The sequence below is a fragment of the Argopecten irradians genome, chromosome 1 (assembly GCF_041381155.1).
Source record: "Argopecten irradians isolate NY chromosome 1, Ai_NY, whole genome shotgun sequence".
NCBI classification, from domain to species: Eukaryota; Metazoa; Mollusca; class Bivalvia; order Pectinida; family Pectinidae; genus Argopecten; species Argopecten irradians.
The window spans coordinates 32868294-32888262 of record NC_091134.1 but is presented as its reverse complement, the minus strand read 5'-3'; the positions used below and the strand labels follow the sequence as shown (position 1 = coordinate 32888262).

Sequence of the window (19969 nt, the reverse complement as noted above, 5' to 3'; positions counted from 1 at the left end):
TTGGATCGTTTTCCAATTTGCAGTTATACTGATAATATAACCATTGACTTATCAATCTTTAACACTCGAATCAACTCCTATCATCCAGAAGTTTTACCGCAGCAGTACTTTCAGTACTTTGATTGTAATAGACAATGGGGCGATAGTTTTTGTTAAATTTTAGTAAGTTACAAGTTGTACCTCTTAAATAGCCACTGCCTGGCCTAGTAGATTGTTGGAGTGTGTATTTGTGCATTTTCTGATAGAAAAGCTTTATATGATGTAATGTGAAACTTTATCTGATATGTTCAGACTGACAGTTGCCATTCTCTTATAATTCTGTGGGAGTAAATTTGCAAGATTAAGAAATTTTGGCCCAGTGGTTGAGTTATTTCATCATATTGCCACAAGCCTTCCACCTCTGGGTTTCTAGTTTGAATCTAAAGTGGGGCAGTTGCCTAGTACTTATCATAGGTTAAGGTTTTTCTTTTTGGTACTCTGTCTTTTCAACACCTGCTAAACCTGACAAGTCTTCAAGTGATCCTGGCTGTCTGTTAGGTGTAAAACAAAAGCAAATTGAATAAAGTCATTCAGAAATATGAAGATTTTCTTAAAATTTTGCTGTCTTGAAATTTACAATGAAAATCTATTGTGTTAGAAAGTAAAAGAATTTTTAAAACATTTATGTAGTAATGACAATTGTTGATATAATGAGGCATCTAGAGGATAGATAATCATTGTATGTCCAAGTGTTTGTAAGAGCACTTGTACCTATACAGGAAATATGTTTTTAAACAAATACATAATTGCTATGAACAAGCTGTTATTGTGAAGGATACTTACAAAGAAAATGATGCGAATTTTGCACATGATGTCATCATGGATAACTACCCGCAAGGGAGGTAACTCTGCAATAAGCAAGTGAAAGACCAAATAACTTACTACCGTATATTTATTTATATGTACTGGTTCTGCAGAGCCTGCTCCAAAGCTATTGTAGATGTGCTGTATATCCCCTTACGTGATGTCTTCCATCTGAAGTACTGCTCCTAAGCTATTGTAGATGCGCTGTATATCCCCTTACGTGATGTCTTCCATCTGAAGTACTGCTCCTAAGCTATTGTAGATGCGCTGTATATCCCCTTACGTGATGTCTTCCATCTGAAGTACTGCTCCTAAGCTTCTGTTGATATGCTGTCTATCCCCTCATGTGATGCCGGCTATGATCTCCTGAAGATGTGAGAATCATAAGTATCTCAACATAGGTCATACAGTACAGTGTTGTCTTTGAAATGGTAATAGGCGTTTGATAGCATTGTTTAAAAGTTCATTGTCATATATTTCACCATGTAAATAGATGTAGATGGTATTAAGACCTTTTCAGTGGACCATGAAAGTTAAAAATAGATAAAACATTACATATCTTATAGGAAAGAACCACTACTCCTTGCTATATAGGATTTATACCTTTAATATACTTTAATAATACTTTCTAGTTGCAGACATGATACTAACATTTATTACTTGTCATAGAAAGCCAAGCATGAGCTATAATGCATGTTTTCTACAACATTAGCTATAGATAGGTGGTGAGATAGTCGAGGTAACCTTGTAAACTGAAATACAATGCTGGAGCTTTCAGATTCAGGTCAGCTGTTCTACTAAGAGCAGAATGAATAATGACAACAAAAAGAGTGAAAATGCATAACAACAATAAACAGTCTATGGGAGAGCAGTTTGTAAACTCAAGCAAATTCAAGGGAAGTAAAGTCTGTATTAGGAGCAGCTTTATACCAATGTAATGGATTGTAACACTGATTTATACGTTACAACTGATTATATATTCTCTTATTTCAATGTTATAAATATATCTTGAGTGAAATCTTTATTTTCCAATGTCAAGATCATTTTACTTGACAGTGGAAAATAGAGATTTCACTACTAAAAAAAAAGATTTCCAACTTCACAATCGATCATCCATTTTATATTTCAGTATTTTACAGATTATAATTTTACGACCGTGTCAATTTTCCACAAAATTGTAAAATTAACTGCCTTTATGATATGGTTAAGAGCCAGTCGAAAATTTTGGTGAAGTAGTTGATGTACCACATAAAAATCTTGATTTAGGTTAACAAGCCGTGCTTCAGAACCAGTTGAACATTTAGATATAGCCATTGAAGAATCGGTTCAAAATCTGTATTTGTGGCATAGGCCTTTCTAGGTTTGTTTGATTGACTTATTGTTGGAGAAAGCCAGAGTACTTGGAGAAAAACTATAGCCTACCAATAAGTACCAGTGGCAACTGCCCTACATTGGATTCAAACTCGCGACCCAAAGATGGAGGGCTTGTGGTAATTTATGTCACAGTCCAGATATCTTAACCACTCACCCACCGCAGTCCTGTGTCGCCTTTGCATAAGTGCCTTTGTGAATGAAAATTTGGAATTTGGTTTATGATCTTTTTCACATAATTATAAGTTTATTATAATTATATTAATTTCAATAGAAAAGCAACTTTGTAGTTTTAAGGTGGTGATCCCCCTTTTCTATCCCAACACAAGCCGACAAGTACAATAAAGTAAATTAGACAACTTCAATAGAGTATTAAGAGATATAACTCCTTCAACCCTAAAGACACATTAAGGATCTTCTAAATCAAAGACTAGACCAGTCCATTATGAAGTTTTAGATGTGAATTAGTTCCGTGATTCTTGCCATCAAAGTGATGTGACCCAGAGATAATAAGATCAGGGTTTACAATATAAGGTGTGGCTATGATCTACCTCCTCATTGAAGCACCTTGGTGGATCTAATGTCTATACACCAGGCTATGACTGATCAAAGCCCTCCATTGGTAAAGCCATGTTTGGATACCTGACATAAATAATGATAAATGGCTTCTTATTGATGATAACAGGAATCGAAGCCTGTCAAGATATGACTAATCTAGGAAAACAAATAAAGTTTCCTCCAGTTTTCTCCTCTTAGACACGAGAATACAAAGAGTTATTGTATCTTGTGTTCAGTCATCAGCTTTACCAAGAACGTAGAGACAACGATTTTTCGACAATGTATAGCAGTGTCCTTCTTTCCATCTGTTTATCCATCCATTTATCCATCCTTCTGTGTATTAGCTTGTCAAGTCTGTATCTTCTACATTACTTTTTAGTAATTTCACACTTTGGTCATATGCATAAAAAGTAGGTAACTGTGACCTACATTTGGATTATTGACCTATATCTAAGATATAACAGTAGTTAACTCTGACCTACATTTTGATTATGGACCTACCGTAAATCTAAGACAGCCATATGTATATAAAAGTACCGCAGGTAACTGTGAACTATATTTCGATCATTGACCAATATCTAAGATATAAAACTACTGTAGTTAACTATGACCTACATTTTGATCATGGACCTACCATATATCTCAGACAGCTACCATATTTTCCGGACAATAAACCGCACCTGTGTATAAGCCGCAGAGGCCTTTTTTACGATTTTTTCAGGCTTTGTACACGTATAAGACGCACCGTTAGATAAGCCATACCCAAAAGTTAGGCCCATGCACCCACGTAACCATCTGTGTATACGATCAGAAACATGTTTCTGATACGATCGATCTCTATAAGTATACGGTAATGCTTATCGATCGTTTAGAATCACGAAAACTGTCTGTAAACTTGTACTGTAAATATATAACAAATAAAACTCACTATGGTGTAAATATCTTTTGCAAAATGAACTATTCTGCCATTATGTAAGCCTACTTGTGTGTAAACAAACATGGCGACCGTACGAATTCACGCTTACTCTCTCTCTCATATTTCAGCATGCCGGTTAAAATACTTTCTTCAGTATGCATTTTATTTTATTTTATCTCTATTTTGATATATTTTGCGTATTTATTATATTGATGTGTAAAGGATTACTGTATTATCAAGGCTTGTATCATTAACCTAAAACTGACTTTGTTTAGAGTGTTCTCGGTCAATTTGGCATCCTATGATGCAATTCACCGAAGCCTTATTTTTACGCTTAAGGCTATATAGCCTTACAGCGTTTTGTCATTGCCTGCGAGACCGGAAATACCGGAAATGCCTTTTCGACTACGACACCACCTAGCGTGAAAAAGTACTACACCTCAGGTCCAAAAAATCCGCTTTCTAAAGCAAATATGCTTTCATGGTGTAATTATGATTGCATGAAAAAAATCTGTAGTATTTCCTTAAAGCGAATAGTCGGGCAAGTGACTGTAAAATCGGTAAAAATGGTATTAATATATCCCGGTATAATTTCTTATGAATTAGAAAAATAAAACTTTCCGTCAAAATCGCTGTACATGCGAAGAAAATAATAATATCTATGGGAATCCTAAAAGTCCTCCCGGACGGCTAAGAGTGCAGTTCAATCTTAACGCATGCGCAACACCCACCACTCTCCGTAGTAAACAAAACATGGCTACCGTAGTTTTGAACCAAAATGTTTCCGCCAAAACAACCAACTGACTCACCTAAAATGCGAAAGGAAAGGCAATGGAGCAGCGACAATCCCAACAACTGACTCGGTAAACATTACGACGCAATACAACTTGTTATAGTGAAGAGAACAGTTCAAACGAGCACGCGGCTCCGGACCGCTACTGTACGTACCTAGGCCTACTACGTACCCGGTACTCCCTGCTCAGCTGATTGTGAGTGAGTCTTCGTATTTTGATCATTATGTAAATAGTCCCTAGCAGTATTTTTTCATAAATGAGTGGTCACATATGGTCACATGTTTTATACCTGTTCCCCAATCGCGTAAAACGTAACCCTGGGGTAAATAGCGGTTCTTTAGTGGGGCCTCTTTAGGGGTAATGAATGCCCTGTATGCTACCGGTCAATTCATACAGTTCTGATGTATATATTTATAGATTTTTAATTTGTAAATTTTTGTTCTGTACATGTTCTGGTAGTGTTATACACATACATTGTATATAGGATTTACATTGTAGGTTAATTGGTAAAATTGTATTGTATATGTTCTGATATACACATATACATATGTACATGTAGGTTTTAGCTTGTTCTTTAGATATATTTGGAGGACACATACAATATTATTTCTGGTCATAATAATAAATAGTGTTTGTATATTTATTACAACTGTACCTGGTTCATGTGTATATGACAAACTTTACAGAGTTGAAATGTACTGCAGCCATGTATCATTTATAATTATTCTGAATTTTTGTTGGAACTATAGATAATGAATTTTGTATCTTTTTTTTTAAACAATATTTGATTCTATCAAATGCATCAGTGACACATTCACAACTTATAAAATGTTTTCTCTAAAATAAAAAAAAACCTGTAGAATGAACCTACATTTATTCATTTATATATATTTGAAATTGATCATTTCAATTTTTGTCATATTCAACAGATATAAAAAAATTGCTGGTTCTTTTTTTCAGGCACCATGCATGCATAGTGACATGAATACAGAAAGTTCATCCCTTGGACCTGTATACAAGTGTATGTATACATATACATACAATTAGCATCATATGAAGACTGAAGAATGTTGATTTGAGTGCTCTTGAAAGTAAACTTTTCCAATATGGACCTAGAAGATCATGAACAGAACATTTAAACAGTATTAATTTATTAAATGTTCCTTTCAACTGTAATCATTAAATAAAATTATGATGCAATACTTTTTCATTGTTTAACTTTGTAGAAATATTTGTTTATATTAGTCCTCTAGATCCAGTGATTATAATTCTTGCATCCATATGCCTGCCCATTTGTTTGTCAGGGCTTGTGAGATAGCTTTTCAATTACTTTTAAAAATAGACTCAACATATAAATTTACATATAGCAATATAGATAACATTGTCTTAGGATTTCTAAATTCTACTTTACAAGAGAGTAGACTCAACATATAAATAAAACCATAAAACTAGCAAGTTATCTGAAATGTTAAAAATCTTTTTGTCTGAACCAAATTTCACATTTATTGTCTATGTGTAACTTGTACATAGACCATTTATGTATTAATACTGTAGTAACAGTGATTACAAACACATAGACTAAAATGTAGTATGTAGTACTATGTACATCTGTCTTTGATTTGAGTTCTAAACAAAAAAGTGGTACCTATTGGGAAGTTGTGACTTGGGCGGAGGGTGAAATACAGAAGAAATAGCTACACATGGGAAAAAGAAAAGATATACAGTACCATATGGATTCAAAGTTGCTCCAAAATCAATGAGACTAAATAACCAAAAAAAAAAGCCATGTAAACCCCAAATATGCAATGACCAGATCAATGATAAAGCACCCTTCCACTTCCAGTTATCTGTAGCTATTTCTTCTATATTTCAACCCCCCACTCAAGTTACAACTTCCCAACCTCATGATTCTTCTGTCTTTTAGCCCCCCCACCCCCACCCCCCAACACACACATACCTGATTGATTGTCATGTTATTTCAGGTTCCTATTCAGGTATTATTCCTAAAAACCAAAAAGGGTATACACACTGTGTACTCTCAAAGGAGGGGAACCACTTCATTCAAAAATGGAATTTACAATTTCATCTTAATTTTTGAAATTTTCAATTTAATTATTAATTACTGGACTATTAAAACAGTATAGAACCCCTCGGCTACAGACAAAGTACTGTGGTACACATTTCTCTTAATTAATTACTTTTCTTCAACTCAATCATCTTTTTCTCCAGAGCACAAAAAAGAACAGGAAACAACAGAAAAGGAAAGTAACATACATGTAGGCCTATATGTTTTCTGGAAATATATATGATGTGTTAATTCTCACAGCATAGGCCTACATGAATGTGAAGAATTAAATATTATCAATGTTTGAGAGAATTTCCTAGTTGTAATTCTATAGCAGCTACATGGAATGTACGTTTACATATATACATGTACATTATACGATACGTATACATCATAAAAGTTTCTTTCCTTCCAGCTGGACATTCATGTCATCTCTCTCCAGAACTCAAATATTGTTTACAAAAAAAAAACCAACCAGAGACATAGATAATTTAATTAAATCTCTGCAAAAAACTACACGAATAATTGAACACATATATTGTACTTGTAAAATATCTATGTATGAGCTAATTTATTTTCACATCTTTGACAGCTACATGCACGGACGTTCTATGGAACGTTTTCGTGTGGTTTTAAATGGGAAATTATGTTACGATTATTTGTATTTAACCTTCATGATTCGGTTGATGTAAAATACGACGAATGCTATGCTGCAATAATTGCCCCTTGCCGGGGCCCCATCTCTGCATCGGCCGAATATTTGTGTCGATTTCCATGTACAAGATGCTTTTATCGAAAAATGATTACAAAGCATTGTCATTAATGTAAGAATACTTCATTTGCATCAAATGTATCATCATCAAAACAACAATTTGCATACCGCATTAGTGGTTTATCACACGAAACGAAACCGACACGACTGAGAAACACATGTCCATGTTGACATTTCCACGCAGCCTCGTTTTCAAAGAGTTTGGAGAATTTATATTTAGAACTGTGCTAAATTTACACGGGGCTTCCCCAAAATTTCAATGGTCAAAACTGGACACCGTAAGCAGAACTTGACCATCATTATGGTATACAATGACTTTTGGAAGGCCAAAGAACGCATTTAGACTGGTTTCCTTTGCCCGACTATTCACTTTAAGTGTTATAGTTTCAAAAATGTGTCCAAAGCTATAATATCATTGTCTATTAATGGAAAATAGTGAGAATAATTTGCATGAATGATAGCGATCGATGACCTAAATTCTCACCAATCATTTGCATATAGGATGAACTTCTAGTTTAGATAACACTAAATAAAGGAATTGACAGGATTTAAGTATGTATAAGTAGAGTTGGTATAGGTACTAAATTTTGTCCTCGTGTACCCGAACCGTACCTAGATACTCGACATGTATTCCTACAGTATGTGAACGTATTCCTATGTGAACATATCAACTTCGTGAGTTAGCTTAGTGGTACAATTTACCGATGTTGTTTGGGGCGATCTGCAGATGGAGCAAATTTTAATGTAATCATAATGAAATGGGATAGATTTATTCTCCAATACTGCAAATGGCATTGGTATATCAATTTAATATCAATCGGTAACATCATACAATCGTAATGTAAACAAGCTGACAGAGCCCAGAATGTCCGTGACAGATGTTGTTTACCGCACATGCGCAACAGGAAGTACAAAAGAGTGACGTATCTTCATTCGGATAGCCTCTGGTGTTATCATATACAGCATACCGATAGTGAAAGTAAACATGTGCGCCATTCATGATCACTTCTCCGATCATGGGAAATAAGAATTGCAACAATGTTGCTTATGAACATGTCGTTAGCAGATGAAGTGTCATCCTTTGTGAGTAAAAAAAGAACAAAAGAGTGCTATTTTGTACTTCTTGTTACTGAATTTTACGTTTACACAGACATCTAACACTCAGTATCAGTATGTTTCCTATTTTGATGGTTGCCCGGCCGGGAAACCTACACATGTTTCCTACGTGTATTTTGACGGGTACCAGGGTACTTCCCCAACACGACCCGTGTGGCAATAATAAAGGCCTACAACATTCCATTCGTAATTGGACACAGAAACAGCAAAAATCGTAAGTGTTCATTTCGTTTTGCTTATACCTGTCTACAGTAAATAAATTACACATGAAGTGAACTTACTTGTCTCTGTGTATTTCTGCTAATGTATGTGACATAAATGTTTTATTTTATTACAAGAACAAGAACATTACTTTATATTTTGGAGCAGTTTCCTTTTCAAATTAGAAGTTGACAAAAATTAACTGCTAGCATTATTTTCTAATTTTATGACATACAATTTAATGCATTTAATTCAGTAGATGTAACAGATTTAATTTACCAAATTGTCCATATGGATACCGTGGTAATGGAGTGTCGCATCACAAGACATAACGGTATGTAGGATTTTGTATAGTGTGTAACGTACATGACAATAAATTAGCATATTGATGTAATCAATTAATATATAGCTACTGTTGTAGAGGAAAAGATATCACCTTCTGACTGACTTTCAGTCAAAAGGTGATATCTTTTCCACTACAACAGTAGCTAATCAATATAGAGATACAATTGTAGCGGGATTGGACTGGGTCGATCATCGGTGACCAGGTAGCTAAGTCGGTAGAGCACTCGGCTAGTGTTCTGAGGGTCCCGGATTTGAATCCCGGTCTGGCCGCTACATTTTCTCCTCTCCTGTTACAAAATTGGCACCCAACTAAATAACCCACGTTGGTGGTATTTGGAAGATTCTCGTATGTCTTCGAGGGCGAAGACTTCGAGAAAGGAGGGAGGAGTGTAGCGGGATTGGACTGAGTCGATCATCGGAGACCAGGTAGCTCAGTCGGTAGAGCACTCGGCTAGTGTTATGAGGGTCCCGGTATTTCCGCTACATTTTCTCCTCTCCTGTTACACAATCATGCATACACAATATATTTGTACATAATATACATATGTATATATGAAGTTTAAGAGACAAGTGTAATCACTAATAAGGCTAGATTTTATTAAGACAATTATTATCTCTGATTTAAAAACTGGAAACATGAGCTTAAAATATTGATAAAAATTAAAAATTAAAAGATTAAAAATGATGCTAATATATTAACTCAAATTACTTGTATACAAGACTACACAACTGACTTGAACTTAACAAAATTCTTTAAGTTTATGTTAGAGGACTCTATAACTTTCTATTGAAATTATTGCATATTTTGTTAAATTCTAAAATAACAGGACCCAATATTTGCTAGTCATCCACAGCAGACTCAAAATGTTGAAGAATTGAGATTATCAAAAAGCAGTGAAATAATACCGGGCATATATTAACTAGCTGCAATGGCAGATATACAAAGCTCTAGACAAGTTTGTCATCAGATCTAGGGTTACAATTCTGTCTAATTGACCGTAGTGTTGCAAAACATCTAATGATGAACATGACATAATTAGCTGACTGCAGGTTTCAAGTAAATTTGCAATTGAACAGATTTACGGTATGTAAAAACATATCAAAATGCATACTTTTAGATGGACATGTATCACTAAAGAGTAAAATGAAAATAATGTTTTGCTATGTTATTTTATTTTAGTATTTTTGAATAAACATAATTTAACACAGTTCACTTTAATCAGACAATGCGCCAAAACAACATTTTCTAGGGACATTGAGGCGAAAACAAAAATTAACATCAGCATGTATCATCAATGTTTTATTAGTCACTCATTAGTCAGTGTACTGTTGATTCAGCAAATAAGTAAATAATGCTAGCAGATGAATTTGTTAACTGATAATTTAACCAGAAACTGCTTCAAAATTAGAAGTAATATTAAACTTTTTTTTTCTTGTTGTAAAACAAAACATTGATTATATGTATGTTAGCAGAAATACACAGACATGTTACCTAGTTCACTTCATGCGTCATTGTTTGTCAAATACAAAATCAGAAACATAAGTGGTATGTAGTTCATATACCCACCCAAAGACCAATTTATTTAATGTAGAAACAAAACGAAATGAACGCTTACGAATTTTACTGTTTCTGTCTCCAAATACGGAAGGGATGTTGAAGATTACTAGCGTAATGCAAGTGGTTGACTTGTTCAGGTGTTCTTCAGATAAAGTTATGTGAATGTGATCAACCACATCGGGGGGATGCTAAAGAAATTGTCTCTGTCGCTTTCAAGCTGTTGAGTGAAAAGAATGGAAATTATCTCTCATAGATGATTTCGACCAGCAAGTACAGTATCAGATTTACATCTAGGTTCTAAGGCAGGGAACTCCCTGAACAGTATCAGATTTTGCGTTATGACATCTTTGTTTACATCGGACCGCTTATACCATTGCTGAGTGTCACGTGACAAGCCGCTTATTTAGATGAAAATCGCTTACACTCAAAGGCAGAACACGATATATAGTTACATTTACTTAAAAAAACGATAAACAAAACTCGATTTTTCAATGCATTAGTGGTTTGTAATACACGTCATATAACCTCTGTATACATTTGACAAATCAGCGGGCGGGGAACCAATAAAAAAAGACCTTACATCATCGTGTTTAGAAACTGGGGTCCGTCTCAAAAACCATAATATCTTACCGATGATCAATCAAAATGTCTTAAGTATGTTTTTTGATGCGTTATTTATCCAACAAATGCACATATGGCGCAGGGCGCTTGGCCTTCCCTATCACTGCTCTTTGATTGGCTTGCCCAAATGAATTAACGTCCTATTAACAGCTATGGTCATGAAAGGACGGCCTCCTATGTATGCAGTGTGTTGCGTGAATGTTGTGCGAGGTGCGTGTTTTGGGAGACTGCAGTAAATTCATGTTGTGTCTTCTTGTATAGTGGAACTGTTGCCCTTTTTATAGTGCTATATCACTGAAGCATGCAACTGAAGACACCAAACAACACTCCCCACCCGTCACATTATACTGACAACGGTTCAAACTAGTCGTCCCACTCCCCTTATGCTGAACGCTAAGCAGGAGCAGAAACTACAACTTTTATAGACTTTGGTCTGTCTTGGCCAGGGGACAGAACCCAGAGCCTTCCTCACAGGGGCGAACGCTTATTTGAAGGCCAAAAGTGAGGCGGTGCAAATGGAGGCATTAGGAAAGATTAAGTAAGTTAGGAAGAATAGAAAAGATAAGATCCCAAATTTAGTCGCCTTTTACGATCATGCAATAAGGGCAGCAGGTACAATTCTAACGCCCTACCTGCAGGGCAAACAAAAAACTGGTTACTTGTTGTTGAAGATTTCATGTGTGTAAGGAGTACCAGTGGGGAAATCATTGCAAACAAATTATCATTAGATAAACCCAGAGAAGTCTGAATGTTTTTTCTGGTTGTTGGACATCATTCTCAGAAATCACATAAGGCGTCGCTACACGTACTGAATAGAAACATTGCCCGGAGCGCGTGGAGCATCTAGATATAGCCTAACTGGTACTGTACGCTAGATGGTCATGACCTACTTGTAAAAACTGTCCGTATATGGGAGATGCTGAAACAAAATTAGGCTTTACTTAGGGGATATTTGTGGAACTGTATGCGCTAAAGTAAAGTACAGTTTTAACCGAAAAGTTATGCTTGTATACTATGTATTTCACCAACTTGTCCAAGTACATGTAAATGTATATCAGTATAGTGTATATTTGACGGAAAACTTGTTAGCATAAGGAAAAGGCCCTCTTCACATTATGAACAACTTTATTGAAATAAATAAAAGGTTAAGTTTCATATCACAGGTTGTATTATGTTCCTGGCGTCGTCATAATTACAATGAGTTAGTTGACCATTTCTGCGCCACTCGGCAAAACTTCAATTTATTATATTATAATTGTTATAAAAAGATTTTTAATTTTTTTGTTTCGGAAAGGTAGCCTAGTGGCCCTTTCATGAATATCATGAAGTTGATAATCTTTAACATTGAATGTGAAAGCATTTGAATTATCATTATTCAAAAATGAGAATAAGAACTATGGCAGCTACCCTAGGTAACTGTGAAAAGAACAATTTGTCAAGCTTTCCTATCATTGCTTCCTAATAAACAATACTGTATGGTAGCCTTCTTAGCTTTTTGGGAAGCTAACACTTGTTTTTTATGTCTACTCGTCTGAATACCTGCAAATTAAAATTTCTTCACTTGCCTTAAGCTCTCAGTACTTTCAGTACTTTGATTGTAAACTTCCGGATATTATTCCGTGGTGTTTGCCGCTACAGAGATCGATTAAATCATTTTAATATGACTGTGCGATGTTTTACGCTCGGTATAATGTTCTACATTACATGTGATTTACGTGCATAAACTTGATTGCTGATTATTTCATTAAAATCACGGCGACAGGATTCCGGGAAATTCCCCTGTTGACCGACATATGTGAAACACGTGTGCAAGTTGGAGTTCATGCTTACTCTCGCTCATATTTTAGTACGCCGGTAAAATACTTTCTTTGATAACGTTATGCATAGACCTCCAAGTTAGAAGGATCTACTCTCCAGATATTTTCCTGACGACTCCCAAAAAGAGATTCCATCCTACTGATCATACAAAAATAGCGCCTCTCTCGCTGGCCATGGTGAATCTGGGAACAGCGCAAGGGGCCTTATCATATGTATATGAAAGTAGGTAACTGTGACCTACATTTTGATCATTGACCTACCATATATCTAAGACAGCCATATGTATATAAAATAGGTAACTGTGACCTACATTTTGATCATTGACCTATATCTAAGATAAAAAAGTAGTTAATTATGACCTTCATTTTGATCATGGACCTACCATATATATCTAAAACAGCCATATGTATATAAAAGTAGTTTAAACAGTGACCTACATTTTGATCATTTACCTATCTAAATGAAAAAAAAATCATTATTCTATTTGTTTGATATCTGTACTTAAGCAAAGGTTAAAATTGAATATAAAATCAAAACTGTCTATATAGACTAATCATGACACAAAATCAAACCTGTCTATAAAGACCAACCATGACACAAAATCTAACCTGTCCATAAAGACCAACCATTACACAAAATCAAATCTGTCTATAAAGACTAAATAATAAACCATGACACAAAATCAAACCTGTCTATAAAGACCACCCATGACACAAAATCAAACCTGTCTATAAAGACCAACCATGACACAAAGAAAAAATATCTTAAAGAAAAGTGGTCATATAAAGGTCAAGATGTGTTGAAATAGGCCAATTTAAACCCTAAGAAAGTGCTCCTATTGTACAGGTGGTCATTATATGAAGGTATTTACAGATTTTATTTTACTTGAAACTAGTGAAGCATTTAAATGCACTTAAAGGTGTGTTGTTGTAACTTTGACAGGTGAGGTGTACTTATCGGTGTGAACACGGAACACTTTATCATGCCCAGTAGACAAGTAAATGAGTCGGGGGAGATTAAGGTCAGAGTCTGGCCCATGTTAGGTTTTCCATTTTCTTTTTCACCTTCGAAATCTTCAACAGGTGCCACATGTATATACGCAATGGTAGATACTGTTGTGGCGTTTGTTTAACTTTGTAGCAAACTGGGGAGGATTTCTGCGGATTAGTTTGTGTTTTGCGGTCCTAGTTTCTTTAAGGAAATGTAAATGTTACTCAGTTTGGCAATGTCTTGTGCACAGACTTCAGTGAAAGCTGTTATTTTAATGCAGTTTTGTATAAATACATCCACTCACCCGAGGATAAGTTTTTGCTGCATCTGCATCGAGTTTGAATAATGTATACACAATCGTACAACATAACATGTACAAAAAGATTTATTGTAAATTGAAAAGTGATTTGATTTCTTTTCAAGGGCTAAATTAATGTATTCGATAGATGTTGTGCTTTTTTTAGATCAATTCTTTTACTAAACTTTAAACATTGCCAATACAATATTATGTATTTCTTGTGGATATGACCTGGTCTGCAAATACTTTTATATACAAATGTACTGATAGATATTACTTTTTCATGAAATCAATAGATCAAAATAATTTATAACTTACCAATCAAAAAGTAAGGCTTCACTGGAGATGTGAGCGTGTATGGTACAGCAAATGTATTGAGTAGAAAGATAAAGTATAATTTGCTTCCATTATTAAAGTTTAATGTTGTTCAGCTGGTTATTTCTACTGCCACTTTGTGTCTACATCACACCTAGCGGCAATATTGTAGCTCAAAAGACGTTTGGACAGAAAATGTTGTCGTCTTTAGAGCTATAATTGGTGCCTATTACTGCTAATGGAGCAAAGTAATGGTTATGCAAACCATTATTTAAACCTTTGTATGCATTTCATCGTATTTGTTTTATATTGCTTACCTACTAGGCAATAAAACTGAACCATATAAAATATCAAATTCTCAGCGAAACATTTTGTTTTACACATACACACATGAAGGCCTTTCTGAAGAGATTTTATACAGCAAGTCTACAAAGTATGAATTTGAAGTTTTGTGAGCGGTACGGTAGATATTGAGAATGGTAGTTATGTTTATTTTGGACAAAAAATAATATATAAAAGCTTGTATAAGCACAAAATAATTGGAAACCTACAAAAAAGTAGAGAAAATTGTGCCCGAGTGATTTTCGGAGGCACTGCTCCACTAGGGGGGGGGGTAGGACAATAGGGACCAATTCGTACCTGGTCGAAAGGTAATAGAAGGCCGGTACGTATATTCATTTTATATCGCACCTATTGAAGCTCGGCCATGTAAAAAGACTGCTATCAGTAGTTCATAATTTTGCTGGAGTATTGTGGCATCCATCAGCAGTTCCATCCATCATCATCTTTTCCATTTAAATGACTTCTTCTCAGAAACCATTAGGTCCAGAGACCTGATATTTGGCCTGTAGCATGCTTGGATGTAGGACTGTTAAGTTTGTTGAAAAGAATAACTTTGAGCTTTATTAAAGTTTTGCAAAATGGCTTATTGTCAATAAATAAGGGGCCAAGAGACCTGATAATTTAGTGTTGCATGCTGGGGATGAACGGCTTCTACCAGTTTATTCAAATAATTTAGATTAACCTTCTTTATGGTTACCATCGAATATGCCTGTGTCATGTGTAGCGGATGACCAAAGTGGGCTAATTGGGCCCATATTTACAAATTTTTACTGTATATCCTGTTGTTTTTCTTCGGAATTATTTTTTTTTTTTTTAATAATTATATTGTTGTGATTATGTGAAATCATGAAGTCATTTATACTTCTACATCCTATCCAATATATAAGAATCTTAAAAAGCTAAAATTAGTTTTCTCAATTTTTTTAATGAATAATTGGCAAAAAATTTTGACAAAAATAACCGTATTTGCGATACATATATGCATAAAGATCAGCATCCCTAGTAGGTAAACAGAAACTCATTATATTAAGAGAGATATTATATAAAAATTAAAGTGTGTGTGATTTCCCATAGCCAGTGCATATATTTGGAACTGACAATATATGTTCCTCCTCGTTGTAAATCAAACTCCGTTTACCATGTTTCTAGACGAGCAGTGTTTAATTATCATACGGTATGTATATAATGTCCACGTGTCCTAGTTTAGAAGTCAGTCCAAATTGTTTGTGCAAACATAATCAGTCACCGTGACATATCGACAGGAAATTGTTTTCAGAAAGGATCTAATTTATATATAACAATATTTTATCTTTTACTCAGCGTCTCCAGTATTTAGCAGAGTCATACACAAACTATAGTGTGATGTCAACCTTACAACGCATCAGCAGTCAGAAACTGCTTTCAATTGTGTTTCCATCGTCAAGTGGGACGCAGGAAGTATAAATCGTTATCTACACTTAATCTCTCCCATACACCCAACTCCACAAACTTCAAACATAAAAAAAAAAAATGCAGCATTCCGTACACTAGAAGATCCTCCATCAGTTTCCGCCCATACTTCCGCTGCATGTCCAGTAATGGTGACTAACTTGTTTACCGACATCATCGTCTATATCATACTGTTATGTTGTGTCACATTTCATTTAGTATTTTATAGTTAATATTATTGTAACTAGTATCTTCAGTGTGATGGAACTTAACTCTCTGTAGTCTGACCGCTGAAATTAAACGTGGGATATCATCTTTTAGTGTCTTTCCATCACCAAATAATTATCCTCGCACAAACGTTATCAGGTAACAAACAGTTCCTGAATTAGTCCCCAGTGAAATTGAACATGGTAAGGGCTGCAATGGCACAGTGGCCAAGGTAAATTTCGACATGTACCGACAAGTCCTTCACTTGCTTGGTTGCAATAGGAAAACCTATGTGGAACATGCGCAGTTGCCATGTGTACTGTTCGCTGAGCAGAGATCAATCTGAGATTTGTCCAGATATTCACCAAATCCTTAAACCTCAAATATATCTTAAATGACCCTGGCTGGTAAATAACATAAACCCAAACCTTGTTTCATGGTTCGATATTTTGCAAATCAGTTTATTGTACTTTATTGTAAAGGTCAAGTAACTTAATAACAGTCGTAAAGTGGACTTTTCATATTGTGCAGGTCATTTAAAAATATACACAAAGTGGACTTTTCATTTGGCTATAAACCCATACTACACTACTACTTGGAAGTTTGATGATTTTTTCTTTACTAGTTTGTTCTTTTGAGTCCCGATTTAGTAAAATCCACTTGCTTTATAATTGGCAGCCTTCGGGCTCTATAGGGATGGCCTTCAGAATAGCGATTCGGCTCCGTTAGAGAGAAAACCGCCTGGTACTTTTAAACTCTTATTTTAAACAAATTAAAATCAATTGGTATATGCCCCGTTTTTGTATTGAATTTCTCTGTATCAGTTCATTTATGAATCGACTTTGGAGTATGACTTGTCGTCTTTGTCTAGAAGGAATTCAATACTTCAGACCGATTATACCCCTTTATTGAAGGGATAGATCTTTTGGACTGGAGGAGAATAAAGTCGGTCCCATGATGTCTCGTCCACTCCTAAATGGTGTATGGTCCTTGAATGATCAGAGGTCATTACTGATGTTCTACTTTGTACAGGTGATTGTTTGTAGAGTTTTTCTGCTGCTACATGATTTGTACTAATTTCCAAAACTCTGTCCTTTTAAAGAGAGATTAGATGGTAAATTAAGTGGTAGGCTGGTCACATAATTGCATTTTATGGAGATGTCAATAGATTTTGGGTCGCTTGTATGACCTCATGGGTTTTCCCCACGATATACCGTATTCCATTGGCCTCCCGCATGAAGACTCCACGCATGCATCCTTATTTATATCCAGGAAAACAAATGTTAAAATAATATTGATAAAATTGGTTTTAAAAATTGATGAAACTTATTTTACAATTGTTTTAAATCAACTTTCTTTTAAGGCTACTAAATTTCATAATTTCTGTTTCTATGGAGACTAACTGGTAAATATTGAGATAAAATTTCTCAGGGCTTTGGTGGCCAATTTGTAAGTGCTCTCTGGGCTGTGGTTTTCAAAACCCACATATGACAGTAGATGCCAGGTATTGGCAATACTTTTTCAGAGGAAATATTGGTTTATTCTTAGTCCTCTAGTTTAATTTTTCCATATGCAGAGCTTGTGAGTAGCTTTTCCAAATTACTTTTAAAATATAAGGATTTTTTTTTTATCGTTATAGCTTATAGATACATCATTGTCTTAGGATTTCTTAAATTCCTACGAGAGTAGACTAACTTATAAAATAAAAAACATAAAACTATAGCAAGTTATCTGAAATGTTAAAAATCTTTTGTCTCTGAACCTTTCACAGTTATTGTCTATAGTCGTAACTTGTACATTAGACCTTTTATGTATTAATACTGATAGTACAGTGGATTACAACACATAGACTAAAATGTAGTATGTTACAGTACATGTACATCTGTCTTTGATTTGAGTTATAAACAAATAAGTGGTACCATATTGGGAAGTTGTGGACTTGGGCGGAGGGTTGAAAATACAGAAGGAAATAGCTACACATGGTGGAAAACGAAAAGTTATACAGTACCATTATGGCATTCAAAGTTGCTCTCAAAAACAATGAGGACTAAAATAACCAAAAAAAAAAGGCCATTGTAAACCCAAATATGCAGATGACCAGATCAAATGATTAAAGCCACCCTTTCCACTTACCAGTTATTCTGTAAGCTATTTCTTCTATATTTCAACCCCCCACTCAATGTTAAAATCTTCCCAACCTTCTTGATTCTTCTGTCTTTTAGCCCCCCCACCCCCCACCCGCAACACACACATTCCCTGATTTGATTGTCATGTTATTTCAGGTTCCTATTCAGGTATTATTCCTAAAACCAAAAAGGGTATACACACTGTGTACTCTCAAAGGAGGCGGAAACACCATTCATTCAAAAAATGGAATTTACAATTTCATCTTAATTTTGAAATTTTCAATTTTAATTATTAATTTCTGGACTATTAAAAACAGTATAGAAACCATCGGCTACAGACAAATTACTGTGGTAACACATTTTTCTTAATTAATTACTTTTCTTCAAACTCAATCATCTTTTTCTCGAAGAGCACATAAAAGAAACAGGAAACAACTGAAAAGGAATGTAACATACATGTAGGCCTATATGTTTTCTGGAAATCATAGATGATGTTGTTAATTCTCACCAGCATATGCCTACATGAATGTGAAGAATTAAATTATTATTCAAATGTTTGAGGGAGAATTCCTAGTTGTAATTCTATAGCACGCTACATGGAATTGTTCGTATTTACATATATAAAATGTTAATTATTTTAAACGATACATATTTCAGCATAAAAGTTTCATTTCCTTCCCAGCTGGACATTCATGTCATAGCTCTCCAGAACTCAAATATTGTTTCTACAAAAAAAAAACCAACCAGAGACATAGAGAATTTTAATTTAATCTCTGGCAAAAAAACTACACGGATAATTGAACACATATATGGTACTTAGTTATAGAAAAATTCTATGTATGAGCTAATTTTATTTTCACATCTTTGACTGCCTACATGCAACGGGAAGTTTATATGAACGTTTCTCGTTGTGGGTTTTAAATAGGGATAATTATGTTTACAAAATAGTGAGAATAATTTGCATGAATGATAGCGATCGATGACCTAAATTCTCACCAATCATTTGCATATAGGATGAACTTCTAGTTTAGATAACACTAAATAAAGGAATTGACAGGATTTAAGTATGTATAAGTAGAGTTGGTATAGGTACTAAATTTTGTCCTCGTGTACCCGAACCGTACCTAGATACTCGACATGTATTCCTACAGTATGTGAACGTATTCCTATGTGAACATATCAACTTCGTGAGTTAGCTTAGTGGTACAATTTACCGATGTTGTTTGGGGCGATCTGCAGATGGAGCAAATTTTAATGTAATCATAATGAAATGGGATAGATTTAT

General features: G+C 34.8%; 1 protein-coding gene and 2 long non-coding RNA genes across 3 annotated transcripts in view; 2 read left to right on the top strand and 1 right to left on the bottom strand.

Moving 5' to 3' along the window:
* The window catches only part of LOC138324777 (beta-parvin-like), a 73889-nt gene that overhangs the window by 22578 nt on the left and 31342 nt on the right, over nt 1-19969 (top strand). The window lies entirely within an intron of this gene.
* LOC138324817 (uncharacterized) lies at nt 914-14991 on the bottom strand. Its single transcript, XR_011208685.1, has 2 exons — nt 14585-14991; nt 914-1209 (listed from the first exon to the last, which is right to left on the bottom strand). It is a non-coding gene; the product is annotated as an uncharacterized lncRNA (long non-coding RNA).
* LOC138324740 (uncharacterized) lies at nt 2084-5682 on the top strand. The gene is made up of 2 exons (XR_011208675.1): nt 2084-4677; nt 5443-5682. It is a non-coding gene; the product is annotated as an uncharacterized lncRNA (long non-coding RNA).